This window comes from Cebus imitator, unplaced genomic scaffold (genome assembly GCF_001604975.1).
Source record: "Cebus imitator isolate Cc_AM_T3 unplaced genomic scaffold, Cebus_imitator-1.0 Scaffold460, whole genome shotgun sequence".
Taxonomy (NCBI): Eukaryota; Metazoa; Chordata; class Mammalia; order Primates; family Cebidae; genus Cebus; species Cebus imitator.
Window position 1 is genome coordinate 1,190,724 of NW_016107775.1, and position 6,627 is coordinate 1,197,350.

Consider the following 6,627-nt stretch of genomic DNA (forward strand, 5'->3'; position numbering starts at 1 on the left):
CTCACTTTCCAGGGAGGAAATGTGTTGAGGCCGTACAGCTGGTAGATAATGGAGTTAACATTTAAATCTAGACACTCTTGACTTGAGCAGTTTTTGAGTAGGGAATGGAGAATTCCCCATGATCACAATTCTAGTGCTAGGCATTTATCCTCATCAACGTTCCTCAAGTATTTTAATTACTTTGAGTCTCAATTTTCTAACTGCATAGATGATAGATATAGATGAAATCTTTGTGATTTTAAACTATTACATCAGTTAGAACCTATCTTAAAATGGTATTGAAAACCATAGGTAAACCTCAAATATGATTTTTTCCATCATTTTATTGGCCCCCTCTTTCTGTAGAAGAGCGCCTAGGAGGTAGCAAGAGTCCTTTTGCCCTATTGCCGACTCACATGAACCTGTTAATGTACAACTCTCAGGCCCAAGAAGTATTTATGTGTTCAAGATTACAGGTGGGTATGGGGAAATAACAGTTTTAGAGCATTAGGAAGTAATCAAACATACTGACTCTATTTCTGTTACATTTCACTAATTCCAATTTTTTTGCATACTGCAATAGCATTACCTGCATTTCCTGGTGACTTAGAATCTGAGACTTTCTCACTGAGCTGAAAAAGTCTGATTAAAAATTGCTAGTGTTTCCAGGTTATTGCCCAAGTTGCAGCTTGTTCTCCCTCCTGGCAAAATCTTAGCCTGTGAGCATCTGATTTCTTACTTTTGGGGTCCCATCACCATCAAGCAATGGGATTTTTGATCCTGACCGTTTTGACTCAGGAGTTGGAGGACATATATTGGTGATCCTGTTTTCTGAAATGGTAAGCACAAAGGAAGAGGCACGTTTGGATTGAGGACTGGAAATAAAAATTTCTGATTTGGACACATGAAGTTTGAAGTATCTATTAGATGTTCTTATGTCTGGATTTCATGGAAGATGTGGGAATTATTTGTACATAGGTGTTATTAAATCTATAAGACTGGGTGGGATGGCCCAGAAAATGAGTTTGATAGTGGAGAAGCCAGTTGAGGTCTGAGCCTTGGAGTCTGGCCAGTGGTGAGAGTTTGGGAAGAGGACAGAGGTTCCCTTAAAACTTCCTACTCATCTCTCAGAAATCTAAATGCCTTAACAGAGATGGGTCCAGGGCTCTTGACTTTCATTTATGGATATTCGTTTTAGGCCAAGACAAGGCCACTCAGGTAGAGACTAGAGAAAATAGCAGGAAATGAAGTCCCAGACATACTCATGAGGTTTTCCCTTCCCTGAACTCTCCCCTACTAAACCGCCACTTCCTTGACCTCACCCTTCTTTTCCTTCTCTTGTGGATTTCTGTTTTTCAGTCTTGGGGAACTTTTCTGTTTTTCTGATTACAGCATAGGTTTTTGTAAGTCTGCAGTATATTTTAGAACATTATATATCTTAATTTTTAATAATTAATATTAACCAGATTTTGTCATCTTTGTAGTCGGCAACTTTTTGCGGTGTAGGAAAGACTTAAGCATGTATCCTTGATCTCACCAAACATATAGCAGGGTGTTTCTGTGTTCCTTTCCTGCTTAGATTTTTTTAATGGTCTTCCTTTTCCCTTTCCTTTTCAAATATGTGGGACCAGGCAGCTTTATTTGCATAACCTCAGGACGTTTCCCCTTCTGTGGAAGGCATAATTGTACAACTCATACCTTACTTTGGCTAAATAACTAGCAAATCCAAAGCTCTTAAAGGAAAGATTTGTTTCCTTTTCCCCTTCAGAATTTGAGAGAATGAATTGATTAATAAAGTGAAATTTCTTTTGTGAATTATTGGAAAAGAATTTTTTTGAATGACACCCGTTCAGTGTACTACACATTGCTGTACTTCCTTTTTTAGGTTCATAACTAATGGAATTTTATAAAAGATTTCATTATCAAGGTTTTCTATAATAAATTATAGTAAGGTATGGGAATAATTAATGCAAGGGAATGTGCAAGGTTGGTAGACTATATTGAATGAACAGTTTAGTCTCTATAAACAACTCATGAAACCAAGATTAACTTGGTAAAGGGATTCATGTTCTGCTTGAAGAGAAGTAAGGATGTCTTTATAACTCATGATTCTTTTTTGAGGTCAGTATTTTGACTGAAACAAGGCCTGTTGCCATTCTTTTTATGTCTTTCTTGTGTGTGATGACAAACTGTTGTCTAAACAAACAAACCAACCAAACAAACAAACAAAACCCTTAAATTCTTTAAGCTTCAAGCAAAGGAAACTTAAAACATTTAGACAGTCACTTAAACTTTGAAAATTTTCATGGACAACTGTGGATCAAAGGACTGAAAAGAAAGCCCCTTTATAGATGGTCTAGCTTATTATTTCACCTCTAAGCAATCCTTAAATTGTTCTGGTAAGATGGGCATAGCTTCCTTTATTTTAAAGAACACAGCCATAGCTTCCCTCGTAATTCTGTTTGGAATTTAACATCCATCTCTGCCTGAAACAACTCCTTTGATCTTTGCCCTAAATCCCATGGCTTACAATTTAAGACCATTTCTTATTGTGGTATCCTCTGTGGAGAGGATGAAGCATAGCCACCTGCTACTGTGTCACTATCAGTCTTTGTGAATCAAAGAATGTTAAAGCTTGAGGGGATCTTAGAGCTTATCTGACTTAACAGTTTTCTCCTCTCTGCTTCGGTACTTTTAGTGATACAGTCTCCTACCATTACATAGCTCTAATTAACAGCTAGTTAATTGTACTTGAAAATCAATAAGTTGTTTCTTTTCTAGGCTCATGGTTCCATCTCTCCAAACCTTTTCTGCTAAGTCAAATTCTTAATTTTTCCAAACACCACCTTTGTTTTACTCTTCTAAACCACCTCCAGGTGAGTGATCAGGGTCTGTCTGATTAATCTCAATATTGTCCCTCTCTCTCTTTATTTATTTTAGTTGTGAGATGATGAGTGTGGTTCATAAAAAAGCAATCTATGGGACTTGAACAAAATTTAATTTGTGCCTTGGGAGAGGAGAATTCAGTTCTGGAAATGACAGTAATGTTTCAGGAAAATTATAGCTTTGGAGTAGTACTACTTTGTAGTTATACTTTCAAAGAATGCTTATATTGATTATCTCACTTAATCTGAACAGACACCCTGTATGTTGGGCATGGCATATATTATTGATCCAGTTTGACAAAACTAAACCTCAGTGAGTAAGTGATAGGCTCAAGTTCATAAGGTCAGATAGAAGCAGACATCTCTCATGCTTGCAGTCTGTTGTCTTCTGTGTTTACTCTATGTTTATTTAGTCTCTGTCTCAGGCAGTGCTTAGAGAATTGGGTGAAAACTTTTAGGGAGAAGAATATGGATTCCATTTGATTGGAGGAACTATTCATGGTCCCGATGTGACTCCTTCCCATGGAGTAGCTTTACCTCTTTGAGTCTGCTCACAGCCTGCATTATCTGTGTTGGCCACCCTAGGGTACCAGTGCATTGGCAAGTCCACTTTGGTCTAATACTATCAAGCCCATGCTGCAGCCTGCACACATCCTATTCAATTACCCACTGGTGAAGTAGATAATCAACTCTGATGCTGGGGAATACCACAGACTAATTGGCACTGACCCTTGTTACATGCAGCTCAGTATTACTAAGATGGATGAGGATCAGATACTGTCTTAGTCCATCTGTGTTTCTCTAACAGAATACCTGAGACTGGGTAATTTATAAAGAATATAAATTTACTTTTTTTTTTTTCTTTTTAAAAGATGAGGTTTCACCACGTTTGTCAGGCTGGTCTTGAACTCCCGACTTCAGGTGATCCGCCCGCCTTGGCCTCCAAAGTGCTTGGAGATTACAGGTGTGAGCCACCACACCCAGCCATAAATTTACTTTCTCACTGTTCTGGAAGCTAGGAAGTTCAAGACCAAGGCATTGGCAGGTTTGGTGTTTGGTGAGGTGTCGTTCCTCATTGATGGCACCTTGTTTCCTGCATTATCACCTGGTGGAAAGTGGGAGGCAAAGACGGCAAGAGAGAGCAAGGGAGCTCTTTGAAGACTTTTTTATAGTGGCATTGACCCATTCATGATGGTGAGCCCCCATGACTTAATCACTTACAAAAAGCCCCTCCTCTTAATACTGTCACATTAGGGATTAAATTTCAACACCTGAATTTTGGGTGGGATACAACATTCAAACCAAAGCAGATACTTAAGCTAATATGGTGTTAAAATTAAGTTTACACACCCTTGGGCACTCTTGGTGAGACAGTAAAATGGTTTAACTGCTATAGAAAACAGTATAGTAGGTCTTCAAAAAGTAAAAAAATAGCATTACCATATGAGCCAACAATTCCACTTCTGAATATTGAGCTCTGGCACATAAATTGTACTGCAGAGTTAGTCTCAACTTGAAGCAAGCCTTTTGTCCCTCTCCTTGGTCAGTCACTGTTTATGGGCTGCTACGGCTGGGGGTGTGAGGAAGCTTTAGGCTAGATGAGTCGCTGAAGGAGAGGGTGGCTATGAGCCATTAGCAGCCAACACTCACAGTAGCTTATATGTGAGTCCGTTGACCAGGTGGAAGGGATGCAGGCAGGACACCATAGAAATCATCATCACAAACTAGTTGGAGAAATGGCTGATTCCAGATCTGAAACAGAAAATGTGGAATGAGCTTGGCATGTCTTGTCAAACCATAAAGCAAGGAAGCATCAAAGACTACTGGGATCATGTCAGGACCGGGAGTAAACTTGGAGAGGCTCCTACTGCTCGATCAATAAGAATAATGATCACGGTAGGTTGAAATACATCCATATATTGAAAATCTATGAATCTATGATATTTTTAAAAACTATTTATTGGTGACTTTTGGAGAGTGCTAGGGAACTAACTCACTTCTAAAAAGTGGTAAAGGGAAAGAAGCAAGCATTTTCCTGTCTTTGCTTTATGGATTATTCTACATGGTAATCAAATCATTGTTGAAGGAAGAAGGAATGATGAAATTATAGTCTCACGATCTTGCAAGCCCTAATAAAATAGTGAACCTAGACATTGATCATCAATACATTGCCAACACAGATGGACTAAGGCAGTATCTGATCCTTATCCATCTTAGTAATACTGAGCTGCATGTAACAAGGGTCAGTGCCAATTAGCCTGTGGTATTCCCCAGCATCAGAGTTGATTATCTACTTCACCAGTTGATAATTGAATAGGATGTGTGGAGGCTGCAGCATGGGCTTGATAGTATTAGACCAAAGTGGACTTGCCAATGCACTGGTACCCTAGGGTGGCCAATGACTGCTAACACATAAAAGAGAGACAACCACAAGTATGTCCCTCTTCATGAAAGTACACAAAAGTACTTATGAAGCATTCTTTTTTTTTTTTTTTTTTTTTGAGACAGAGTCTCATTCTATTGCCAGGCTGGAGTGCAGTGGCACGATCCCAGCTCACTGCAACTTCCGTTTTCCGGTTTCAAACAATTCTCCTGCCTCAGCCTCCCGAGTAGCTGGGGCGTGCCCGGCTAATTTTTTGTACTTTTAGTAGAGATGGGGTTTCACCATGTTGGCCAGGATGGTCTCGATCTCTTGACCTTGTGATCCGCCCACCTTGGCCTTCCAAAGTGCTGGGATTACAGGTGTGAGCCACCGTGCCCGGCTAAAGTATTCTTGCTAAAAAATTGAACCTAAATCAGATCAAATTGCTAGTTCTAATTATAGATTTACATAAAATATAGGTGACAGGAATATGTTAAATGATAAGGGAAAGATAGTGAAGATACATTTAGCAAAGTTGAGGTGTGGGAAACTCTAGAACAAATACCCCCAGTTTCTTTGACAAATTATAAGAAAAAATGTGGGAATGATAGTCTGTACACGAAACAACACTTAAAAGACCTACCAGCCAAATGTAACATGTATGCCTTATTTGGGTGAATAAACTGAATATAAAAAAAAGAGAAAGGGGGGGAAATTTGAACAATGAATTTTTTTTTTTTTTGAGACAAGTTCTCTGTCACCCAGGCTCAAGTGCAGTGGCACAATCATGGCTGACTGCATCCTCAGCCTCCTGGACTCAGGTGATCCTCCTGCCTCAGTCTCCTGAGAAGGTGGGACTACAGGTGTGTGCCACCATGCCTGGCTAATTTTATAATTTTTTTTGAAGAAAGATGGTCTTCCTTTGTTGCCCAGGCTTGCATATTTGATGATATTAAGACACTTATAAAAATATTTTGGATTGATAATGGTATTTTGATATTATTAAAAATAATCCCTATCTTTTAGAGATGCATATTAAAATATTTAATAATGAAGTAAAATCCCTTGGATTGGCTTTAAAATCATCCGGTGGGGAAAATAAAAGGAGTGTAAGCTCCCTTTCTCATTTCAAAGTTGCTACCAGTGTATACAGTAATTAGAACAAAGAAGAAACATTCAGTAGAACATTTTATTGCCTAGTTGACAAAATTGCTTGAATGCTGGTGACTCCTATCCCTTTGACGCTACACAATTTTCTAATATGTGTTAATGCTACGTGAAAAAAACGCCCTGATTCCTAGTGCCAAAGGTTCAACTTAATGTATATACCTGAAACCCATGTATTTGTGCTCTTTTTTTTTTTTTTTTTTTTTTTTTTTTTTTTTTTTTTTTTTTTATGGT

At 38.6% G+C, this 6,627-nt stretch overlaps 1 protein-coding gene and 1 long non-coding RNA gene across 2 annotated transcripts in view; one reads left to right on the plus strand and one right to left on the minus strand.

The window, feature by feature from the left end:
• DST (dystonin) overlaps nt 1–6,627 on the plus strand; it is a 510,996-nt gene that overhangs the window by 69,275 nt on the left and 435,094 nt on the right.
• Nucleotides 6,524–6,627, minus strand: part of LOC108291597 — a 664-nt gene continuing 560 nt past the window's right edge. Inside the window, exon 2 of the long non-coding RNA XR_001819961.2 lies at nt 6,524–6,555. This is a non-coding gene — a long non-coding RNA (uncharacterized LOC108291597). The remainder of the gene's footprint in view (nt 6,556–6,627) is intronic.